At 40.7% G+C, this 26,075-nt stretch overlaps 1 long non-coding RNA gene across 1 annotated transcript; it reads left to right on the top strand.

The window, feature by feature from the left end:
- The first annotated feature begins 3,817 nt into the window (after positions 1 to 3,817).
- LOC118500345 lies at positions 3,818 to 24,789 on the top strand. The gene is made up of 4 exons (XR_004902913.1): positions 3,818 to 4,074; positions 7,992 to 8,228; positions 21,578 to 21,630; positions 24,070 to 24,789. It is a non-coding gene; the product is annotated as an uncharacterized LOC118500345 (long non-coding RNA).
- The last annotated feature ends 1,286 nt before the right edge of the window (positions 24,790 to 26,075 follow it).

Genomic DNA, 26,075 nt, shown 5'->3' with positions numbered 1-26,075 from the left:
TGTTATGTTAAGATGATAACTCCCCTCTTTTAAGCAGTTTTTTCCATTCTAAATTTATTTAGGCACGTGATGGGGAACATCAGAGGTTATTTCTGAATCTTTTTATTCTTAAAATAACCAGCTTAAAATCAATATCCCAAAAGGCATATTTGAAGGTGGCAAAACTTTGCTCTCCCTCAGTGACATCCCATTACTTCTGCCGTATTTTATTGGTTAGAGGCAAGTCTGTAGACCCAGGCCACAACCAAGAGGGGGGACTACATAAAGTGTGAACGCCAGATGGCAGGTATCATTGTGGGGCCGTCTTGGAAGTCTGCCTACCACCTGCAGGCATCTGAGTGGGCATCCAACAAGGTGATATGTTTGAAAGCACTTGGGAGTCTGCTAAGGTTAAGATTGCCTTTCAAACATGGCATTTCCCCTCTGGCTTAAGTTTTCATAATGAGAATTAGATATCATTTCATTAATTAATTGCATTAATTTCATTCCATGCCTGTTGATTAGAATGGGAGTCTGATCAGGTATTGGCATGGCATCCCTGAGAAAATAGCTGTCCAGGGGCCCCCACCGCCTGTTTGTCAGGGTGGCCAGAAGCCGACTGAGGCACGGGAGCTCTGTGCCGGGTTGCTGTCACCTTGTGTTGTTGTTGTGTGTAGGTTTTTTTTTTTAGAATATTGATGGTTTGACTTTCATCTTTCTTTTTTTAAAGATTTTATTTATTTATTTTTAGAGAGGGAAGGGATGGAGAATGAGAGATAGAGACAGAAACATCAATGTGTGGTTGCTGGGGGCCATGGCCTACAACCCAGGTATGTGGCCTGACTGGGAATGGAACCTGTGACACTTTGATTCGCAGCCCATGCTCAATCCACTGAGCTTCGCCAGCCAGGGCTGTTGTGTGTGTGTTTTAAATAGGTTCCATCAGTTTGGAATTTTACCCCCCAAACATGAGTATAAATAATAATGAGCTAGCAATTCATTGATTGTGTTCTGGTCTTAATGTGCTATACCTATCATTGTCTGTAACATTAGATTATTTCAGTTTGTTATAAAACTCTTAAAAATGAATTTCCTACAGGAAAAGTACATGGGTTTCTGAAACTATCTAGTTCCTAACTTCCTTCTGCCCAACCACCCAACTGAAATCAATATTTTATCAAACATTTGTGAGTACACAAGGCTTCTTAAGAGCCAATGGTCACATAGCTGCAGAAAAGACGTTACACAATATGATTATGATGCCAATGGGCTGGCTGTCTTTTGGGATCCTCTCCCCACTGTAAGCCCTCGCTTTCTTCAAGGTCCACCTCACGTCCTCTCCTCCATGACATCTCCCATTGCACAAGCCAACACCAAGTTTCTTTATAGTAAAATTCTGTGGTCACATGTAGTGTTTCTATCTTATGACATAGCACTTAAGACTATTCTATATGATTTTGTTTCACAGAGTCATTTTTTTCTCCAAAAGATGTTTACCCATTCCCTAAAAGCAGTAACTTTGTCATTTGTGTGCTTGTTACACCTGCTTCTTGGGGCCCATTATTGACGGATGGTGCAAATAATTGAAGAGAAAAGAGCTTAGGACTAAATGTAGAAGTTAGAAATTGCCTAAACTCAACATTCAGCCCACACCAAACCACTTCCCTTTCTAGTGCGAACATGTCCATCTTTTCCTGGATTATATCCAACGATAAGAATGATTTCTTACTCATCTTAGTCTTGTCTCCTCTTCACCTTGCACCAGCCATCCTCTCCCCACCGTATCATTAACCCGAGTTGGCCCAGAGTTTATACATAAGAGATGTTTACTAAGAAGCATTATAATGATAAGTGGTGGATCGAACACCAAGAGCACATTCGGGCTTGGCTGTCTGGAGCGTCTGCTTGAGGGTTCCCTTTCTCCCCCAGAAGAAGAAGAGCATCATCATGATGGCTGGTGGTAAGGTCAACTTGCTACCGTTGCCTCTGCCTTCCCTGTCTCTCAAGACGGGAAACTGAGACTCTCCCGAATGGGGCCCATCTTGTATGTTCTAGAAGCAGGGTAGTTTTGGACTGTATGAAATACCTTCACAAAAGCCCTGTCCGGGGCTCTCTGGTCACATGGTTCTGCCCTATGACCTGAGGGGCCTGCAGCATCCAACCCCTGCCTGGGCCAGGACTGATGATGGGCCAATGACTAACTGGGAAGGTAAAGTAACTTTGTTTATTTATTGGACAGAATTAATCAATTCTAACACATTTTTATGTTATTTGGTGTTTTGCCAATATCAAGTCCATCTGTAATATGTCCTTTTCAAGACTCAAACAATCTGTGTGTTTGGTCTTATCTTTTTCTACAATCTGTGGGTTTTCATGTCTATTAGCTGAGTTGCCCAAGATCTGAGGAAACTGAGACATTGCCTAACCCAGAACAGTCGGCATAACGGGTCAGAGGACAGAGAGTGCAATCCGACAGACATGAATTGGCCATTTACTTTGGGCAAGGTACTGCATTAATTGTTTAGACAGGAAGATGAGTAAGATATAAGCCCTACCCTCAAAGAATTCACAATCTGTGGGAATTACATGCATGTGTGCCCACACATAGACACACCCCTAATATATACCGGTCGGAATATGCCAAGTGATTTAACAGAGGGATAAAGTTGCTGAGAGAGGAGAAAAGAAAAAATTCATTCTCACGGAGAATATTAGAAACTTCATGGGTAAATTAATATTTCAGCTACAATCTAAGGCAGAGTTTCTGTGGGTGAGAAAATGTGGTCTTTATGTGGAAGAGAAGATGGCTATCCGCAGATTGCTTTTCGATTAAAAAATTATTTTGACTTCTCATACCATAGGGTTTCAGTATTGATGATAAAAATATCACTGGGGTATTCCAACTTACATTCTTATATACAGGAGTATCAGGTATTCTGTTATATACAGGCATTTCCATGCCTTTTCTATTTATTCTAATAATAACCATTATGTAAATATTTGAGTTTGAATCAAGGAACAGGTATTCACAAACCAAGGATCAGCTTTATTCCTGCTTCTAGTGAATTACACTGAATTACACAGCCACAGATAGTTTAGACTGAGAGAGCCTTTAGTGATTATGTACGCTAAATTCATTTGACACACCAGTAAATGGTGAGTTAGCAATAGAATTCACACTGAAACCCAAGTCTTCTGATAAGTCCTCTCGGGTACCTTCCACTGCCGCTGCCCTCGAACTCAGCCCCTGTGAAGGCCCCTGGGAGAGAGGGACCACTCCCTCCTCTTTTATTTCTGTTTCATGCTTCGTTGGGAAGGAGAGGGGAGAGGCAACAGCAGGAAATTGATCTTAACCCCCCAGCCCCACAAACAGGCTCTTTCACTTAGTAAGGAAGACCACTCTTCCCGGGCAGCCAGCCAACTTGAGATCACCTGGCACGTTTCCCCAGGACGCTGCACTTCCTTCTCCCTTCCCACTCCTGCACCCCGCCCCCCAGCCCCTACAGTCTTCCTTCCGGTGGTCGGCAGTGCTGGCTCAGATCAACTGGGTTTTCCTCTCACTTTCTCCCATTCCTCCCTCAGAGTTCTGATAATACGTGGGCAGTGGAAGGGAGCCCACCAGCATGGCAACCCCAAGAAGGCGGGATTTTGTCCAGTTAGTTCATTTCTGAGCAATGTTGGCACACAGTAGGTCCTTAGTATTTTCTGAATAAATAGTCATCTTTTTTCTTTCCACCACTGAGACATTTTCACTCACCCATGTAGCTACAGCTGCACACTCTCTCTGCTTTTGCTCACTTCATGTTGCCCCTGGGCCTGTGAGAGCCAGCCAGACTGGCCTGGCCGCTGTCCTCACCGGGCGGAGCACAGCCTTCCTGGAGAAGAGAGATATAACACAGGTTCTTTCATTCCCTTCTTCAGAACTCCATGTGGACATGTAGCATTTTTTTTCTAATTATTCTGATAAAATTAAGTTTTAAAATTTCTCCAGAGAAAGAATAACTTCAGCAATCTCTTGCCTGCCTCAAGGGTCATATTACAAAGATGGACTGTAGATGGCAAAACACAGCTGGCAAGATCCAGAGCTCATGAAAGGTAAGTTACTGGGGCACTACTAAACTAGCACCAAGTATAATTTTTAACTGTCTAGAATATATAAGAAGCTATATACTTCTACATGTTTAATATGGTCAATTATAGGACACACCTTGGTATCAATTGAATTTTATTTTTAAATCATGATTTTATTGGCACATAAGGTGCTGCTAGTTGACACCAGCAGCATCTGTAGGACTCATTGGACTGAATTCACATGTATTGTCCAAACTCAATTTTATAACAGCCAGAGGAATAGGCAAAGCCAGTAGTATTATTTTCATTTTCTAGACAGAAGAATTACTGATTGGTCACTTTTGTTATATTTTTAACACATTAAAATGTATTGTGATGGAAATGTAAACATATTAGCTAGCTTTATCATCTCCCCATTTTATCCTATCTGCTTGAGATTTTTAATAAATACAATATTATAGATACTGTTGGAATCTTGTTATTTCTTTCCCAATTCCATTCACTTTTCTCCCTTCCCATAGCATTTAGTGTTTTATTATAGTGCAAGATACTTTCACTACATACACATATATTCTTAAGCAATATACTATTGTTTTATATGTTTTGGACTTTTATGACCTCATACTTTGTGTTGTTTTACAGCTTTGGGGGTTTTGGTGGGTTTGGCGGCTTTTTTTTTTTTTTTTTTGTCGTCTCAGCGCCATGTTTTGGAGAGCCATCTATGTTCATACATGTCTCTCTAACGCACTTCCTCTAACTGCTCTACGTTCTGTTGGATGGCTAGGCTGCAGCACCACAGGTCAGCGCTGCTAGGACTCTTCAGATTCGGCACATTCAAAACGGACGTGTTGTCTCCTGTGTGTATCCGCTCTGCCTCTCTCGTACTCTCCCCAGGTGGTGCGGGCCTCCACCGTTTTCCCCTGGCGCACAACCCCGAAGCAGAAGCTGTCTGAACTGCCTCGTGACCCAATGAGCTCTCCAACACGCTGGAGAGCTCAGGCTGCAGCGCCTCTGGGAATCTCACCCGTGGATACCTTCTTCCTTCCTGTGCGTCTGGTTGCTCTATTCCATTATCTCCAGTTACTTTGTTTTTTGCCATTTCTGATGAACTCTGCTTGGTTCTCATCCCTGTGTAACACAAGTTCAAGTGTTCAAGAAATGCAGTTTTCCTTATCTTCTATAAACTGAATTCTAATCAGTGTCAATTCCAAGTAGCCTGTGATTTCGGCATACTTATCCCTACTACCCCCATCCCACACACATGCACACAACTGTCCGTGGGAAGAGAAGAGTGTGCAGAAGAGGGTGGCCACTATGGAGCATTGGGAACATGTGGTCTTTCCCGACAGCAGGCAGGATGTGGAGAAATTCCTGCTACCACCCCACCTATCTGCTTGTGCAGCCACTCCAGTCTCTTTACTGCATGGGGGCTAGATTGAGGCAAATCCCCCTGGATTACCCCGTCTCTTGGCTCTACTCTGAGGGAAAGCCTCCAGTGCTCTGTGCTCTTGGGTTGCCACTGTTTTCCCAGGGCTCCGGCCATGTGTCCATCCCAGCTCAGGGACTCCGCTTGGGGCAGGGCAGGAGGGTGCTATCTGAGAAGTCAGCGGCACAGCTCCTTCTGCCCACACTGACATCCCTGAGCCCCGTCCCAGCTCTCTCCCGCAGCCCCAGCACTCTCAGCCAGACCTGTGCCAGAAGGCTGCGTCTGTCCTCAAACACTGGTCTAACTCTAATGTTGGTGGGTTAACTCGATGTCCTGGGACACTCTAGGTTTAAACTTTTGAAAGTCAAGAAGAGCTCTCTGCATTCCAAAACTTTATTCCAGCTGTATCAGTCTTCCCCTGAGACAACAGAAACTACTAACCATGGAGGAAGACAACAAGAAAGGAAAAATGCAGGGGATGCAATCTAACCCTGTCCTCTCTGTATCTTTCACATCCTATTCCTTCTTCTTGGAAAGGGCCTTCCCCTCCCCACTGCCTGCCTTACCCTCTCTCCCCCCCTGAACTCAGTAGGAAAGGCACAAAGAGTAACCAAAGGATGCCTTTTTGGAAAGCAGCCTTGGAGAGAAGAGTGAAGAATAACTGTTTCCCTGCGTATCATTGTGTTCGTAGTTCTCCATTTACTTAGCCTAAAGGTGCCTGCCTATCTTACTGCTTCCTGGGAGGGACGACAGAGCAGACTTTTAGCTTTTGAGTCGCAAGCACTCGGGTTCCCAAGAGGCCCTAGGAAGCTGTCCAAGCTGAGGAAAGGGGAGGGACTCCAGGAAACATGGGTGATCTTCGATGGCAGTGGGCCTTGAGCTCTTTCCCCTCTGGTAGGTGTGGAAATTGCAAGATCAGGAGGACGTGTGCCTTCCCTCCGTGAAGCGCCCGGTGGAGCCTCAGGCCCTGGGAGTCCTGTGACCGGAAGGGTGCAGGAGCACCAGAAAGGTCTGAGTGGTGAGCCTGCAGAGCGGACCTGAAACTGCCACGCATACCCCAGGCCCAGTGCGGTAGGCAGGGGCACAAAAAGGGAAGAAAGGATTTCCTCTTCCCAGGGTGCTAAAGAAAAGCAAAATGTGGCCAAAGGAACTTGGGGACACCTTAAATTGACTGTTTTTTCTACCACCCAGAGGAATGGGGCATTTTCAATGACATTTGTTTCAGTGACAGATAAGCCTCCTACATGCTTGCTGTAGGCTAAGTCACACCCGCACCCCCCCCCCCCCAGATGTAAACTGAGGAGCACTGGATGACAAACGTTTGGGTTTAGGAAGGATACGGTATAAGCAATCTAAATTTGTTATTGATTTTCACTTGGGACCAGACGAGAAACAGTGGGCTTAAAGTGAGATAGGAGGATTCCAACTGGACTTGAGGGAGATTTTTTGCAATATGAAGATAATACCAGAAAAGGGATATGATTATGTTAGTTTTGAAAGAGAAGATTGGCCTACAGTCTCCCTAAAGTTGTAGTTCATATTTTGGTTCACGATGAGTTAGAATTAATAAATCAAGCCAGTACACAATGTGTATTTCACCCAAGAGGAAAAAAGTTTGTGCCAACCTCACCTTGGATCACCCCTCCCCCCTCCCTGCCCCTCTACCCCCGAGCCCACCAGCCCTGCCACTCTGGCTGCTGCAAGGACACAACAACCTAAGGGCCCAGGACCAACTCCTGCACAGGTCAGCACCTCCAAGTGCCCGGGCCACTGGATGCAGAGGACACAAGGATTCTTTGCAAATTCAAGTGCATGTGCACACCTGAGTGACAGATTTGATGAACAGGATTTTCTTTTTTAGAGTGAGAGGAGAGACATGCAGTTACGACTTTCTTATACTTAACCTGAGAAGAGTTTAGCCTTTTCTCAAATGAGTAACTCTTTCGTTCCTGAAAATATTTGACCAATAGTAATTATTATATTGATGATTTAAAGTTTGGCCTGAGCATTAAGCACCTGACAAATATTCCTGGGTGTCAAAGCCAGGAAAATTTGTTTCTCAGGTCAGTTGCCTAGACCTCTGTTGGACAGACAGTACAAAACAAAAATGGTCTTCTGGTTCTTAGCTTTCCAGATACATTATATTGCAACATACTTTTACTGCGGAATGATGACAGTCTCCAATTTGAGTGAGCCGGGTGCCATGTTTCACTCGGAGTCACAGCTTGGTTAAAACAAGTCCAGAGTCTTTCGTCTCTGTTTAAAGAAAGCAAAACAAAATTATCCCAGTTTTAACTGTTGTGTTTCAAGAAGCTGAAGACTGAATAGAGCTGTAAGATGGATGGGAAGAAAATCCAAAGGCCATCCATACTCTCGTGTGAGCATGTGCAACACACAGGTTTTAGGAGAGGTGGCGCTGTGGGGGGGGGGGGGGGATGCAATACTTACAGCTCTGCGTTATTTATAGCTTTTAAATCTAACGTTATCATGCAAATAAAGTTTTTTTCTTCTCCAGTGATGAGCTCATGAATAAAATGAAAAGGAGGCTAGGCTGGAGACAGAGATGGGGAGAGGAGGCTGGGAATGAATTAGCGTTCGCCAGCTTTCTCCAGCAACCGTCACTGCGACCATGGGATCAGTTCACGGCTCAGCATGAGGACTCCGGGCAGGGCTACGCGGGACACGGCGCCGAACAATTCCCTTCCGAGGCAACAGACCAGGAATGCTGCTGAGCCCACCGTGCGACAAAAATGTATGAAATCGCATTAGCAGAAGAACAAGACTTCCGGGTCTTATCACAGAAAGGCTTCCCCCGCTCCTAGATGAATGGTCATCTCTAATTGAACAACTGTTACCCCCTTTATTTCCACCTGAAAGTGGCTTTTACAAGGGCAGGATCTTTTATAATCCCATCACGATGGAATGCTTTTTTTTAGCGCCTGAATACAGTTCATTAACAGGACATTTAGGGCTTTTTTTTTTTCCAGGAGTTAATTGGACCACAGTTCATTTGCATGTCCTGAACTTGCTTGCATTTTAAGTCTGTAGAACTGCGCTTGGAGACTTTTCCAGAACACGTTCTGGAAGGCTGACGTCCACCATCCTGGTGAAACAAAGAGTACCTGAGACACCATTTGAACTTGAAAGGCACATCACACAGCAGGGCTAAAACCCAATCAGACATTCTCCAAATTAATATAAAATATTGTTTTTAGTGAAGAAACTGTACAGTATAATACATTCCAGAAGTTGATCCCTCTTAATTAAAACCAAAATGGTCTAAAAGTTCTTCAGCAGTTCAAACTTAGAGTTTTCCCCAGGGAAATGTGTGTTTCTCAGAAACTGTGGTGGACACTCTCTTTAGTTGTCCCTGTGCGCTTTGGGGGATGTGAGGAGGCTTAAGGGTTAATTTCTTTAAAATTCATGACTCATTTTATGGGGAAATAATATCTATTTTGCTCACAGGCTGTACAATTTTGAAGACTGTAGGTAGAAAAATTAATTTAGTGCTTCCAAACCATAGCTCCTCAGCTACTACAAGAAGCCAAACCAGGCAGTAATCAAATGATACCAAGTGGCAATATAAAAACACATCTATCAGTCTAAACAGGTATTTGAGTTTTGTAGACCCTGCTTTTTCAGGTTGCTACCCATTTAAACCAAAAGGCTGAGACCAGATGGGCCTTCCAGAGGGAATTAGCCTTATTTTTCCCACAGAGATTCTGTAAGTTTTCAACTGATGCTTGTCCATATGGACACTAAGGCAAATGAGGCTAACCTAGCACTGTCAACCCTTCTCTCCCTACCTTTCCTTCTCAGTAATTCTCGAGCAACTGAAAAACTATTCAACCCATGGATAATTCCAAGGCTCCAGGGCCCTTTAGAAAATAGGTAAAAAAAAACTGGGCTTGTAGAAAGCCTTCAAACTAGGAAATTCTTCAAATTTCTTCTAAGAATAAATACAGACTCTCAGCTAAAGGCATAATCCTGAACTGGAAATTCATTTGTTTCAACATTCTCAATGAAAGGAGAAATGATATTCATTTAATGTAATTTTTTTCAAGAACAAAAGGTTAAAAATCTAACATTTGCAGAAGATAGTTGTCATCTTAATAATGATCTACCATTATATATATACACACATACATGTATATGTGTGGTCTATCATGTGTTGTTATAAATGTTTTAGTAAGTAGAGGTCATTACATTTCTAATACCCCTTGAATTAAAACCACTTACAAATAGATGAACAAAAATACAAGCAAACAAAAAAACTTTGTAAGAGGAATTTAAACGGAAGAAACAAAAATAAAATTTTTAAAAATCATCTTAAAATTCTTGAACTATAGACTAGATTAAGAACATGTTGCTTTAAAAATAATTTACTTGTGCTCTGGCTGGCTTAGCCCAGTGGATTGACTCGGGCTGCGAACCAAAGCATCGCAGGCTCAATTCCCAGTCAGGGCACATGCCTGGGTTGCAGGCCATGGCCCCCAGCAACTGCACATTGATGTTTCTCTCTCTCTCTCTTTCTCCCTCCTTCCCTCTCTAAAAATAAATAAACAAAATCTTAAAAAAATAATAATTTACTTGTATTCTTATTTTATTTGCAACTATTATGAATATAATTCATTACAAAAGCTTTTCATAGTAATTTAAACCTCTTGAAAATAAATCTTAAGTCTAGTGGAATGCATTTAAGCCCTTGATATGAATTTAAAATCCACGGTAAGAATTTAAATTTAATTGAAGAAATTTTATTTTTGGTCTTATCCATTGAATGAATTTTAATTAAAATAAGGATTCTATTTGTCTACAGAATATAATTGGAGTATTTCTGTGCTCTAGTTATTTATAGTTATAAGATAAATGACTAGATAAATTTTATCTCAATATGCTGCTATAATTGTATGTAACATGTTGTGTATAAACCATATGTTAACATATAGAAACCATCCAAAAGGAAAAGCACATAAAATTATCCATTATATCTGATAATAATTGCTAAAACTCTTTAGTATGAAATGTAGCACCCATTACGGTTTTATCTATGAGATTAACAGTTTTGTGAAGTATCTCCAAACTGAACTCAAATTAATTGGCCCTGTGTCTTTGTGCAAATAAGCACATAGCTTAGTTTTATTGAGAGGATGACAAATGAAGTTTTGTTTTTTATATTTCATTTTTAGCCCTAGTGAATTAACAATGATCTCAGTGTCTAAACCCCAATGAGCAAAAGACTGGAAAGCTCCTCAGATGCTTCATCAGAAATGTCAAAAATGTACTTTACACCAGGGAAAATGCAGATACAGAAATGTTTACATATTTTATTTTAAGTAAGCAACAATAAATTTTACTGACACTGTTTAACATATAAAATAAGATGACACTGTGCATGAAAACATTTTTTCCTACAACAAGTTTAAGCATTAAGCAATCAGAAGGATAAGAATCAAGCTCTGTCATTTTCACATTGTTGAAACATGCAGAAATCTGAAATCTGAAATTACATTCATGAATTATTCAGATTTATTCTCATGTAAATGCATCTAAAATTATTTTTATTTGCCATTTTATTAGAAATCTTTATCTTGCATAGTTCATCAAGAAATTACTAATATATGCCCTTTTATGCCAATTTATTTAATAATCTTTCTAAATATTGTTCATTTGGCTCTCCTTAAAGTGCTCGGCAAATTTATTCTCCTTTAATTCCAATAATCTGACCTTAGGATTACATTAATTAAGATAAATATTTAACTTACACCACACTAATGGATTTATTAAAGATTTTAGTGTAAATGAGGATACTCTAAAATACTAGATGAAAAGAGATGTGCCCATTTAAACTGATATAAAGGTACAAAAGAATTTTCTAAGATAAAGGCAATAAAAAGATCACTAAGAAAAACTGATGAAATAAAGTTAGAACTTCTATGCATTAAAAAAGCAAATGCAAAACAATAAACAAAATATAAACATAAATATTTTAATTGGGTAAAAATAATTTTGACAAGAGGTGGCTGCCCGTAATAAATAATAAAAGTCTCTAAAAATCACTAATTCTCTAATAACAAAACATAGACAATCTCTGACTGGAAAAAACATTCATTTCAGTGAATATTTTAAAAATTACCAAACTCATTACTATAGCAACATGCAATAAAGTCACATTAAGATCCTATTTAGAATCTGCACAATTCAAAATATATCCTTTATTTTTTTAAATTATATTGTATTGCTTGTGCTATTACAGTTGTCCCAATTTTTCCCCCTTTGCTCCCTTCCCCCCCTCCCAGCTCCTCAGGCAATCCCCACACTGTTGTTCATGCCCATGGGTTCTGCACATACATTCTTTGGCTACTGTATTCCCTACTTTACATCCCATAACTATTCTGCAACCAGCAATTTGTACTTCTTAATCCTCATCTTTTTCACCCACTCCCCCAATTCTCTTCCTATCTGGCAACCATCAAAACATTCTCTGTGTCTATGATTCTATTTCTGTTCTGCTTGTTTGTTTATTCTGTTTTTTATATTCAATTGTTGACAGATATGTATTTATTGCCCTTTTATTGTTCATATTTTTTATCTTTTTCTTAAAGAAGACCCTTGAATACTTCATATAATACTGGTTTGGTGATAATAAACTCCTTTAGCTTTTTCTTGTCTGGGAAGTTCTTTATCTGCCCTCTGATCCTAAATGATAGCTTGGCTGGGTAGAGCAATCTTGGCTGTAGGTCCTTGCTTTTCATCAATTTGAATATTTCTTGTCAATCCCTTCTAGCCTGCAAAGTTTCTTTTGAGAAATCAGCTGACAGTCTTACAGGTGCTCCCTTGTAGGTAACTAATTTTCTCTTGCTGTTTTTAAGATTGTCTCTTTGTATTTAAACGCTGGCACTTTAATTAAGATGTGTCTCAGAGTGGGCCTCTTTGGGTCCATCTTGTTTGGGTCTCTCTGTGCTTCCTGGACTTACATGTTTATTTCCTTCAACAAATTAGGGAAGTTTTCTTTCATTCTTTTTTCAAATAGGTTTCCAATTTCTTACTCTTTCTTTTCTTGTTCTGGCTCCCCTATGAGTGAATGTTGGTACACTTGAAGTTGTTCCAGAGGCTCCTTACACTATCCTCATTTTCTGGATTCTTTTTACTTCTTGTTGTCCTGATTGGTTGTTTTTTGTTTCTTTATGTTCCAAATCACTGATTTGATTCTCGCTTCATCCACTTTACTATTGCTTCCCTATAAGTTGTTCTTTATTTTAATTCATGTATCCTTTGTTACTGACTGGATCTTTTTTATGCTGTTGAGGTCCTCACTAATTTCCTTAAGCATACTTATAACCAGTGTTTTGAACTCTGCATCTGATAGATTGCTTTTCTTCATTTTGTTTAATTCTTTTTCTAGAGTTTTGTTCCGTTTTTTCATTTGGGGCATTTTTCTTTGTCTCCGCATTTTGGCAGCCTCCCTGTGTTTGTTTCTACATATTAGGTAGAGCTACTATGTCTCCAAGGCTTGATAGAGTAGCATAATGTAGTAGGTGTCCTGAAGGATCCGGTGGCACAGCCTCCTCTATCACCCAAGCTGGGTACTCAAGGTGAGCCCACTGTGTGGTCTGTGTACATTCTCCTCTCATAGTTGAGTCTTGATTGCTGTTGGCACATCTAAGGTCAGCCATTCAGGTGCTGGAGCTCAGAGGGAGTAAGTCTGTGGGCAGGCCCTTTAAGAAGAATGGGATCCTCTCAATTGAGTTTGGGATTCCATCAGTTTGTCTTCTGCAGTCTCAATCCCCATTGGTTTTCACAGCCAGAACTTATGGAGACTTATCCTCTTGACACTGGAACCCTGGGCTGGGGGGCCTGATGTGGGGCTGAGGCCCATTGCTCCCAGGATATCCCTCCTGATTTCTATCTGCCACACATGGGTGTGGGGCCACCTCGTTCCACATCTCTCCCCTTCCTACCAGTCTCAATGTGGTTTCTTCTTTAATTTCATAGTTGTAGGACTTCCATTCAGCTCAGTTTCCGATGGTTCTGAGTGATGGTTGTTCTGTGGTTTAGATGTGATTTTGATGAGGGGAGCCATGTTTACCAATGCCACCATCTTGACTGGAAGTCCAGTAAAATGGGTGTCCAAGCTTTTGGCATCTCTGGGCTACACCGGAAGAAGAAGAGTTGTCTTGGGCTGCACAGTAAATACATAAACACTAACAAAAACTGATGAGCAAAAAATGATTTTAAGTAAATTTATGATTTTATATTGGGCCGCATTCATAGCCATCCTGGACCGTGTGCAGCCTGCAGGCTGCAGGTTGATTGACATTAATTCTCAATGTTCATTTTAACAGGTATGTATACATTATTCATAAAAATGTAAGTTGATATTAATTTTAGGAAGGCAAAATGACAATTATCTCGAAAATATTTATAGTTCTTAAGTCAGTAATTCTACTTCTAAAGAAATAATCATAGATAGGTTCACATACGTATATGTCCAGATGTTTATTGTAGTACTATTTACAATAGTGAAACATTAACAATAATTAAAATGTCCAACAGTAAATAAATAGCAAAACAAATATTATTTCTAACTTATGAATCTAACAGATATTATGCAGCTGTTATAATGATGCTTCCAAAGCATATTTAAAAACTTGGAAATTTTTCATGAGAAAATGTTGAATTAAAATTCAATACAAAACTGCCCTGGATGGTGTAGCTCAGTGGCTTGATTGCCAGCCTGCGAAACCAAAGGGTTACCAGTTCAATTCCTAGTCAGGGCACATGCATGGGTTGTAGGCCAGGTCCCTAGTTTGGGGGCATGAGAGAGGCAACCACACATTGACGTTTCTCTCCCTTTCTTTCTCCCTTCTTCCCCCTCTCTAAAAGTAAATAAATAAATAATTCAATACCAAACTTACATTTGTATAATTATTTAAAAAATAAATATTTAAAAGTGGAAATAAACCAAGATACTGGTAGGCTTATATAAATTTTTTATTTTCTTTTTACATTCTCCACATGCCCTACAATGAAATATATTCCTTTTATAGTTATAAAGTTCATTTAATTTTTTTTAAGGATATACAACTTAAACATTGAAATTATTGGGTAGTAAGCAGTTAAGGTAATATATCTAGATAAATATCACAGATATAGACATAGATATAAATCCTGTTATTATGTACACATGTATACATACACATATATTAGATATATCAGAATATCACCAATAAACAGTTACACTAAATCATGTTTAAATAGCATTTATTCATGTGTTTACAATAATTTTCTGTTTTAAGGTAATTTAGAGCCGATGGTGGCCATTGCTTTAATTTAGAGCTGATGATGCCCCTTGTATTAAGTACATTGTTGTAACACTTAACAGTGGTTTAGTTCTCTGCTGATTCTTCCCCACTATTTTTTCTTTTTTCTTTTTTTTTGTGTTGTTCAAGTACCATTGTCTTCACTTTCCCATCACCACTTTCCCCCACCCCACCCACCACTCCTCCCTCCCTCAACCCTCCCCCCCTTTGGCTTTGTCCATGGGTCCTTTATACATGTTCCTTCATGACCCTTCCCCCTTTCCCCCCATTGTCTCCCTCCCCTTTCCCGTCCAGTTACTGTCAGTTTGTTCTTTGTTTCATTGTTTCTGGTTATATTTTGCTTGCTTGCCCTTGACTTTTAAAAACAGGGATATAATTGATGTATAACATTGTGTCTATTTAAGTCGTACAACATGTTGGTTTGATACATTTATGTAGTGCAATATGATTAAGGCGATACCACCCTAGTGTTAGCTAACACCTCTACCACCTCACGTAGTTATCATTTCCTTTTTGAGGTAAGAACGTTTAGGATCTAGTCTCTTAGCACTGTGAAGTCTGTAACACAATATTGTTGACCATGATCACAATGTTGTGCTTTAGGGCTCCTGAACTCACTCATCTTTTAACCACAAGTTTGTGTCCCATGACCAGCATCTCCCCAGTTCCCCAAACTGCAGCCCTGACAGCCACCATTCTATTCCGTTTCTTTTTCTTTCTTTTTTTTTAAGATTTTATTTATCTATTTTTAGAGAGGGAAGGGAGGGAGAAAGAGAGAGAGAAACATCAATGTGCGGTTGCTGGGGGCCATGGCCTGCAACCCAGGTATGTGACCTGACTTGGAATCGAACCTGCGACACTTTGGTTCACAGCCTGTGCTCAATCCACTGAGCTACGCCAGCCAGGGCTTCTTTTTCTTTTTTCGATACCTCAAATTCTTTGCAAACAAGTATGGTGTAAATAAACACAAATAGCACTGTCTCTTCTACATAGCCTGATATTATTCCTGGGCTTCACTGTAATTTTCATTTTAAATGAGCTTTTATTGAGCCTGGCTTGGAGCAAGTTGCCTGCAGCGTGACTGGGAGGGAGGGGATCTTGCCTCTGCCACTCTTTCCGGGCCTGCCTCTGGGGTTGTTCTTTCCCAAAAACATAATCGGTCAAGGCCACGGAAAAGCCTTTGTAAATAATTTCCAGGAGGTGGAATTCCCTGTGGAAGGAAATCACTAAAACATACGTGCTTTTCTGCCTTGTGTTGGGCCTGAAGATTGTCAGTATCACACCACTAGCTTGTTCCAAGTATATTAAGATAAATATAAAATAAAACTATATAGAGATCACATGGCCTTAAGAAAAAGCTTAGACTTCTGAATCTTCCAGTGACTTTCTGGAAATCCTATAAAATATAAGTCCAAGAAAATAGTGGACTATTCCTAGGAGTGTTATATATTATGTGCTTTGTTATAATGAAGTTTTTTAAATCTATATATTAAAGTTCAAACAACAATTCTAATTCTACAGTAAAAATGTCATTTTGTTAAGCTGGCAACTATTTTAATAATGATTTCACAAAGAAAAGAATGTAAAATATAGATTTAAGTTTGTTGAAGGATATAGAAAGTAATCTCACTGAGTATAGCTTACTATCCTGACTTTAAATGGAAATAAATATTTCTAAATTGAAGCCTTTCTTATCAGCAGTTTACAGTTGAGATTGTTACATAAACTCAAATAATCCAGGTATTTAATGCAAAATGAATCCTTCATTGGAATTATCGATTTATTTGACTCACCCTCCATTACCACCCTGGTCGTTGCTGGTTTAAGGAACTGAGAAATGACTGGTGCTGTTCCGTCTCACGTGCTATTCCTACTTTCCACAATGCCCGGTGGGGAGAAACGGTACGCCCGGAGCGTGCGCACGCCCACACGCACGCGTGTGTATGTGTGCTTCAAATTCAAACATGTTGAACCTAATGTTTATTGACATGCCAAGGCAAAGGCAGAATTTTTAAAACTAAACAACTGCAATGCCAGCAGTTTTCCCACTCTGCTGCATTTGAGTTTTAGGGGAAGAAATTAGCCAATCTTTCTAACATTCTTATTTAAACATGACATTGATCTGTATTTAAAATTATTTTTATTCTCATCCTTTATCCATGGAGAAAAAAATGTTTATGTTTAGTGACAGACTATTAATTTATCATCAGGAATTTAAAACCTGTCATTTAAAAAAGTATTAAATTAATAATTTAATAAATCATTTCACATTTAATACATAATTTAATATAATACTATTTTGGATTATTGCTGGTGATATTGAACATTTTCTCCTTAACAGCTCAAATTAATAAGTGTTCTTTAGTGACTGAGTAATTTAGTGACTTTCAATTTTTTATGTCAGTTACTTACAACTGATAGGAAATAGTCTCCAAGTGTTGATTTTTGAAGAGAAACTGAATTTTTAAATTTAAACCATGAGAATATGATACCTTTGCAAAATATTACCTCTACTAGAGTTATGCTTATAGTCTTTCAAGTAGAACAGGATTACCTATTGTCTTTTTTTTTTTAAATATTTTATGTTCATCTCTTAACAAAAATAAATAGCAAAGATAAAAATCATTATTATTCTCCTGATGTTAAGTCTAGGATCTAAGAGGCTTAAATTACCAAAAACAGGTTGCTATGTTGCATTGACATCTGGTGGATTAAAGCAGTTATTACAAGGTTGGTGACAGCTCTCAATCTTAGAAAATGTTCAAGTCAAAAGATAGTTTAAAGATCATCTCTAGTGTAATCCAGTAATGTTTCAGCTATTAAAGTGGGGCAAAAAGAAAGTAAGTTTGCCAAATATTTCAAGAACTGTGAAAACACGTGAAATAAATATAGCATTGGCCACAGTAAATAGAAATTCAATTTAAGGAGCAGAAAACAAATACAGATTATATATACTTATAAAGTATATAGTATTTCCCTTTTTGACAGGAATATAGGTTTTCATTATATTGTCCTATGTATGTTTGAAATAAAGATGTTTTTAAAGGAAATGTAAAAAATTTGTGTTAAGTTTGAAATATATATACATGTATACATATATACGTGTGTGTGTGTGTGTGTGTGTGTGTGTATACAGCTGCTCCTATGATGAAGAACTTTGTTTTTTTCCCTGGCTGGCGTAGCTCAGTGGATTGAGCACGGGCTGCGAACCAAAGTGTCACAGGTTCAATTCCCAGCCAGGGTACATGCCTGGGTTGCAGGCCATGACCCCCAGCAACCGCACATTGATGTTTCTCTCTCTCTTTCTCCCTCCCTTCCCTCTCTAAAAATAAATAAATAAATAAATCTTTAAAAAAAAGAACTTTGGTATTTAATTTACCTGAATGTGCAAAGAGATGACAAAGGAAGTGAAAATGAAGACTAACATAGCTCTCCCTCTGCTATATATTTTTAAGCAGTTCCCTGAGGTGACACTTTTAAGGAGGAAGTCACACTTAGTCAAAATCACTTCCTTCTCAAGCTCAGGTACTTTGTCTTTTAAAGTCATTCCTTCCTCAAAGAAACTTAAATACAGACTCAGGGAAGAGAACAATCTTTCTTTTGCGGGGGGGGGGGGGGGGGGGGGGGGGGGGGGGCGTGGCGGGGGGGGGGGGGGTGTTCAGACATTGGATCTCCCTGTCCACGGTGCCCTTCTTCTCTCCCTGGACTGTACATCCCGGATGCCTGCACTCTGCAACCCCACTCCGGTCCCAACCCTTACTCATTTTTAGAAAATCCTCCAACGAGCTTCCCCTGCTCGCCCAGCCAATGGCCGACGGGCCCGTGTCCTCTGAGCATTTTCTTGCGAACTCTCCCTGCAGCACTGCACATAGAATCTTAAATGTGTTCGTTTCTTTGCCTAAACTGTCAGCTGCTTTCCAGTGCCTATGAACTTCTGGCAAATAGTAGGTGCTCAAGCAGTGTGAGCCAAATGCACTTGAGCTCTGGCACTGTCTCCTGCAGGCCTGGCTCATGCTAACAAGGCATCCAGTACCCAAAACCCCTGCTTTAATTTCAGCTATTAACCTTAAGTTTTGAAAGATTCTGCCTAACAGAAAACCTGTATTTCCAAAGTGATAGTTAATTTCTTTTGACCAATTTTGTTGATCAAAGGACAATGCAGATTTTCCAAGACTCCCTGCCCTTGTCTGGAGTGTGTCCAGGAAATTCCTCATTAAGGACAGGTCTATTATCATCGGGCCCCAGGATCTAGAGAATTAGCTAGTCATAGAGGTTGTAATTAACAGGATTCCGGAAAGCAAAAGAACTGCATAATTTGCATTACTGTCAGTTTTCTTTAAGTTTTTTTTCTTTTTATTTATTTATTTGTATTGTTGTTCAATTACAATTGCCCCCATTTACCTCCCATTACTCTGCCCCACTCCACCCACCCCCACCTCCCACATTCAGTTCCCCCCATTGTCTTTGTCCACAGGTCCTTTATACACGTTCCTTGACGACCCTTTGCCTCCTTCCTCCCTTGTCCGCCCCCCACTCCCCACCCCCATCCCTCTGGACACAATCCGTTTGTTCTTTATTTCCATGTCTCTGGTTCTATTTTGCTGACTTGTTTGTTCTGTTGATTAAATTCCACTTACAGGTGAGATCATATAGTATTTGTCTTTCACTTTTACGTTTTTAAACATCTTCATTGGTACACAAAGTCTATCCAGAGTATCCAGCCACGTAATATGAAAAATGGAGATATTTACTGAAGAAGCTACAAGATACAAGAAACATACATAAAACTATGACACCTCAGTCCCCTTTAAAGTAGGAACCCTGGACCTCACCTAGTTCTCCCAAATGAAGCACGATGCTCCTTCTGCTCTAGTGGCGAAAGCCCTGGAACGACTTTTGCCACGACGCATTTCATGCCAAGATCCTGAGTCAAAATCTCAGACACAGTGGTTTTTGGGATCCCCAGATCAGCTTCTAGTTCTTGCAAGGTCAGTCACTGATCTTTGTTGATAGCAGCCCACCCCACACACGATCAACATTCTCAGGTGTTCTGTGTGCTGCAGGACTTCTAGAATGTGGGTCACTTTTAACAGACTCTCAATCATCTTTGAAGCCTTTGTGCCACGCTTTTATTTCCGCTGCACTCATTGCATCATCCCCGACAGCCTTCTGAGTGATCTGAATAGTTTCTGCAGAGGACTGTTCAAGCTTCATCCAAAATTTGCTGCAGATTTGTTCCTCTATTCACTGGATTATTTTGAATGTGATGGCCACACAGTACACATGCTCTCAATGGCTTGAACCGCCCTCACTGACTAGTACAGTGAAGTTGTCATTGTTCACACATGTGCATTCCGGTTCACTCTCCCTGGCAGCCAGGTTACATTGATGTCATGCAAAGCATTCTCATAATATTAACAAATTAAAACTACAATGAGTTTTCATGTCTCGCCTGTCAGAATGGCTGTCATCAATAAATCAACCAACAAGTGTTGGCAAGAATGTGGAGAAAAGGAGACCCTTATGCAATGTTGGTGGGAATGCAGATTGGTACAGCCACTGTGGAAAGCAGTATGGAGTTTCCTCAAAAAATTAAAAATGAAACTGCCTTATCACCCAGTGACTCCACTTTTGAAAATATAGCTGAAGAATACCCAAACACTAATTCAAAAAATATATGCACCTCTATGTTCATTGAAGTGTTATTTATAATGACCAAGATATGGAGAAACAGCTCAAACACCCATCAGTACATAAGTGGGTAAAAAAAAGCTGTGGTACATTTACACAATGGAATACTAATTGGCCATAAAAAAGAAGGGAATCTTAGCCTTTGCAACAGCATGAAAGGACCTGGAGACCATTATACTAAGTGAAATAAGCCAGTCGGAGAAAGGCAAGTACCATATGCTCTTACTCATGTGTGGAATCTAACAAGCAAAATAAACAACCAAAATAGAAATAGCCTTGGATGGTGTGGCTCAGTGAATTGAGCAGTGACCTGTGAACTGAGAGGTTGCAGTTCAGTTCCTGGTCAGGGTATACATGCTTGGGTTGCAGATCAGGGCCCCAGTTGAGGGTGTGCCAGAGGCAACTGCTTAGTGTTTCTCTCCCGTTCTTTCTCCCTCCCTTCCCCTCTCTCTGAAAATAAATAAATAAAATCTTTTAAAAGATTCATAGGTACAGAGAACAGACTGACAGCTGTCAGAAGGGCGGGGGTTGCAGGGCTGGGTGAAAAAGGTGAAGGGAATGGGAGAAAAAAACCCTTCTAGTTGCAGACAGCAGTATGGTGATCACCAGAGGGGGAGGGGAGAGAGAGGAGGCAGGAGAAGGTAAAGGGGGGTAAATGCCGAGGAGAGGAAACTTGATTGGCGGTGGCGAACATGCAGTGCACACATGATGTGCTATAGAATTATACACCTGAACCGTATCATTATATCAACCAATGTCGCCCCGATAAATTCAATCTGAAAATTGTTTAATTTAAATTAAAAAAGAAAGAAAGAAAATATTGATTAGTCCAAAATTGCAAAGATTTAATCCTACATCTTCTTTTAAGAGTTTTATAATGTTATCACTTTCAATAGGTCCAGGGCCCATTTTGAGTTAATTCTAGTCTGTGGCATGAAATAGAGATCTATGTTCACTGTTTTGTATACAGGTATTCAGTTGTCTCGGCACCATTTCATAAAGATTGTTCTTTTCCCACTGAATTGTCTTAACACCCTGATGAAATCAATTAACTATAAATGTATGGGTTTATTTCTATACTCTCTAGGGTATGCTTTCCTGAGACCAGTACAATACTGTTTTGGTCACTGTAGCTTTGAGGTAAGTTTTGAAGTAAGTATAAATTCTCCAACTTTGATCTTTTTCAAGATATTTAGCTGTTCTACTCCTTTGCATTTTTAATGAATTTTAAAACCCAACTATTCTTCTGGACATTTGTTACTTGTGTGTTATTTTTAGTTATATCTTACAAATTTTTAATTTTTTAGTCATGATTTCCTTTTCTTTATACATTTTCTCTGTCACTTAAGATTTTAAAAAATCTTCCAGGTAAGTAATTAATGTTTCAACAGTGACCATCTTATCTTTTAATTTTTTAGTTTAAAACCTCTTGGTTGTAGATAGAAAGTTTTATGTGTGTGTTTTGTCACTGAATGTTCTTATGTTTCCTTATTACTATTTTACTTAATAACAGCTTCACTGAGACATAATTCACGTAACATAAAATTCATCCTGGTAAAATGTGAAACTCAGTGGTTTAAAGTATATCTACAGAATTGTGAAACCATCTAAATTCAAAGTGTCTAATTTCAGAACATTTTCATAACCACCAGAAGAAAGTCTGTAATGGGTTCTTGACAATTTCTTGATAAGCTTCTTTCTTTCGTCTTCTTTTTTCATTTTAGTATAACCACCATTTTGCCTTGAGCTATTTGTTTATTCAAAACTAAAGTGTATTTAGGTTACTTGTTATGATTCATCTTGTCTCTGGAGAAATCTTAAAACTTTTACAGGGAAGTGGTCAGCTACTTACGTAGAGTTGAAGAGGCTTTGCTTCTCACCATTTAAAACCCAAGTGTTTCCTTTCTTTAAAGGTTACCCAGGCTGCATTGCAAACCTGTACCTTAGCTCTACATTTGAGCATTTACATTTTAGGAAGTGTTTGGGAGGGGGAAAAAAAAAACGATTTGACTTCTTGGCCCTGTATTTGTTTTGCCTCTTTTCCTTTTACATAACAATTGCATTAATAAATGATAAGGGAAATTGGAAAGGGAATTTAAGCAAAGTGTATCTGTACTCAGATCTGTGTCAATAATGAATAAGCCTCTTGCCCATCCCGTCTGACAACTGCTCTGAGCTCAGCCATAGAAGCTTTCTGAGTTAAGTCCATGGAAGCTTTGGCAAGAGCAAACAAAACAGTGAATTCAAACTTGGAGAATGTCCTAGTCTCTCGTTATTTTCAAAACCTTTAGAAGAATTTTGAACCTCTTTATCATGTGGAAGCACAGTAGCAAAACCTCGGTTTTTGAAGTTAGGCAGACCAAGGTTAGAATTCCACCCAGCAGCTGTGCTATCTTAAACCCATGAAAAAACAGACATGGAGTCTGTGAACCTCAGCTTCCTCTTCTCTATACTTGTAATGCAGTTTCTTCCAGAGCTCACCAGCTGGACAGGCAGATGAAGTCACATTAACAAGAATGACATATGCTTCCTGTCAATTGTTCCCTGCAGCACACACAGGATTTAGTCTCCCTTGTAAAGTTCCTGTGCCCAAGTGCCTCCAGGTACTTACTTGCAAACAAATGCATTTCACTAACACCATGGAGAGCATTACTCCCTACCGCCCCCCCCCACCCGCCCCCCCCTCCCGCCCCCCCCCCCCCTCCCCCCGCACTGCACTGGGGCTCAGATCCTGCTTCTGCTCCCCAGGGCGGTTCAGAATGGGACTCAGAAAAGGCCTCACAATGGCCCCTGTTGCTGCTTCTCCAGTGAATACAGACAGCAGTTGAGGGTCTCCAGGTACCTAATACCCTGATACTTGATTCTCAAAATCTTTACCCTGATCTAAGTTTCTATCTAAGGTCAGGAAGTCTATGCAAACCATCTGTAGAGATGTGGGTTTCCTGCCCCAGGGTGCATAAGAATCACCTGGTGAGTTATGGAAAATGCAGACTCCTGAACCTTACCCAGGTCTCTGAACTGCATGTGCCATGTTTAAGGTCCACAGGCCACCTGGAAAACACCTTTCCGGTGCAGTGCTGATTGGACAGTGTCAGACTGTCTCAGGCACCCACAACATGTTCTCAAAGTCATTTCTGCACCTTCCCTCACACAGCAGGGTGCTGTCCACGCTCCAGGTTAGCCTCTGAAGGGTCTCAGTTTATCGGCCATGACAAAAAAAAAATACATTCAGTAGTGAGTGGTCTGAGGTGCAAATGGACTGGGTTGTGCATTATCATCTTAGTTCCCTTAACTCCTTTCTCTTCCCATATTCCCTGGACTTCTCTGTTCACTACACATTTCCACTTAAAGCTCCCTCTAATTCTGCCCATCCTCTCTCCCTTGCCACTGCAGCTGCCCAGTTCAGGCAGCATCACCTCTGGTCCAGGCTTTTAAGACCAACTCCTGACTCCTCTCTGCTTCCAATCCCTTCCTCACAGTTGAAATCCAACCTCTAGCAACGCAAATCCACCACCCCTTTCTCACTGTCTCCCTATAATACTGTACAAAAACTCTCATGTATGAAACTGATAAAAACAGGAGCCACTCAGCAGAAAGAGACTCATGAAATGGATTGATGGGAAGAGGAGGAGCAGATCTCCTTGCATGTGCTCCGTCTTCCTGGGACCTCCCCCGCCAGCCCCTGGCAGCAGCTCTGAGCGACCACAGAACCACAGGCCTCCATGGAAGACAACTGGAAAACCACGTCCCTGAATAGCAAGTCCATAATTACCTGCATGGCAACAAAGGCCTTCAGTAACCTAGCCTCCACTCCCCTCTCCAGCTTCATCTCCTCCCATTCATCCCTCCAAGATACATTACTCTCTGTGGCTGGGCTGACATAATGGAAGTCACCAGCTATATGCAACTCTTTAAACTTAAATTAATTGAATTAAATAAAATAAAAACATAGTCTTGCTGTCAACTAGCCACCTCTCCAGCACTCAAGAGCCACGGTAGCCAGTGGCAGCCACGATGAGTGTCACATATGCAGGACATTTCCACCTCTCAGAAAGTCCTAGAGATACTAAACTGATTGCAGTTCCCCAAGCCCCGCACACTTTCTGGCAGCCTGTACACTCCACCTCTCCACCCAGCATCTTCTCCTCTCTGTAGTCTGTTTCGTAAATTCCACACATTCTTCAAGACTCTGCCTGAAGGCTCCCACTGGAGGCTTTCCAGGAACTTTGCAAGTTCCTGTCTGATTCAGGGAAAACCGGAGCACATTTCCTCTCCGATCCCTGGTACTCAGAAACTCTTTTAATACAGTAACTTTCACACGATTTCGTAATTATGTGTTTGGCTGTATGTACTTGATACTAGACTGACTTTTTAACTCCTCTTTATAACCAAAACAATAGGTATCTGTGATATTAATGAACTGATTGGTAAAGAATGGAGAGTGATCAGATGTCCATGCTCATTTAGGTGAAAAATGACAATAGTCACAGTGATGGCAGATGTGGTAGGCAGCACAGTCCCACCCCAAAGATGTCCCCATCTTAGCGGTCAGAACCTGTGCTGTATACATTACCTTTCACGGCAAAAGAGACATTGCAGATGTTGTGAAAGTTAAGGATTTTGAGATAGGGAGAGTATTTTGGTTTATTTAGGTGGGCCAAGGTAATCCTTAAAAGTGAAAGAGGGAGGCAGAAGGCAAGATTTTACTAATACTCAGTGAGAAGGGTTCAACCTACAGCTCCTGGCCTTGAAGAGGAAGAAGACCGGGAGCCCAGGAATGTGAGTGGCCTGTAACGGCTGGAAACGCATAAGCGAATTCTCCCCCAGAACCTCCAAAAAGGGGCACCGCCTGACTTCCTCTCTCTCGCTTTTAACACGCTGAGCCCCATTTCAGACTGCCGTCCTCTAGGACTGTGAGGTCGTAAGTCTGTGTTGTTTTAAGCTGCTGCATCTGTAGTCATTTGTTAGGACGCCGAGAGGAAACCAATACAGTGGAGTCGGGAAGGGAAGGGTGTTAGTACAGAAAGAAAATGCATTTAGCCAGGAGGGTTCTAAGCGCTGGGACCCTGGGGTCCAGGGAAGGGAGGAGACCCCAGTGCCACAGAGCAGGGACATCATCCCTGACCCCCAGGTGGAGAGGACGGGTCCTGAGCTCTAGCCTGGTCAGGTGTGAGGAGGAGTCTCACGGGACCCTGGAGCTGGTGAGCTCACTGCCGGCAGGAGACAGGCCCACTGGTGCCACGACCCAGTCTAGACTTTCTCCTCTTTGAGGGAACCGAAAATGAGCAAATACTTTTTACAAGCCCACAACTATTTAGCACATTACATGAATTAAATAAATATTTACAGTGTGTCACCCAAAAGACACTGGGGAAATGCTATTTTGGGGAGTGTAAATGAAGTTGCGTTGTCACTATGTCTGTGCATGCATCAGAGAACCTTCTGTTCAGAGAAGCTAATAACTGTGTACCACCTATTTCCCAATCCGCATTTCAACATGAACTGAACAGTTTTCAGTGATCTGATTGTATTTAAAGCATCCATCTAGCAACTCTCTTCTTTTCCAAACCATTCCTTTGGATGCA

This window comes from Phyllostomus discolor, chromosome 4, assembly GCF_004126475.2.
Source record: "Phyllostomus discolor isolate MPI-MPIP mPhyDis1 chromosome 4, mPhyDis1.pri.v3, whole genome shotgun sequence".
Taxonomy (NCBI): domain Eukaryota; kingdom Metazoa; phylum Chordata; class Mammalia; order Chiroptera; family Phyllostomidae; genus Phyllostomus; species Phyllostomus discolor.
This window is presented reverse-complemented; position numbering and strand designations above follow the sequence as displayed.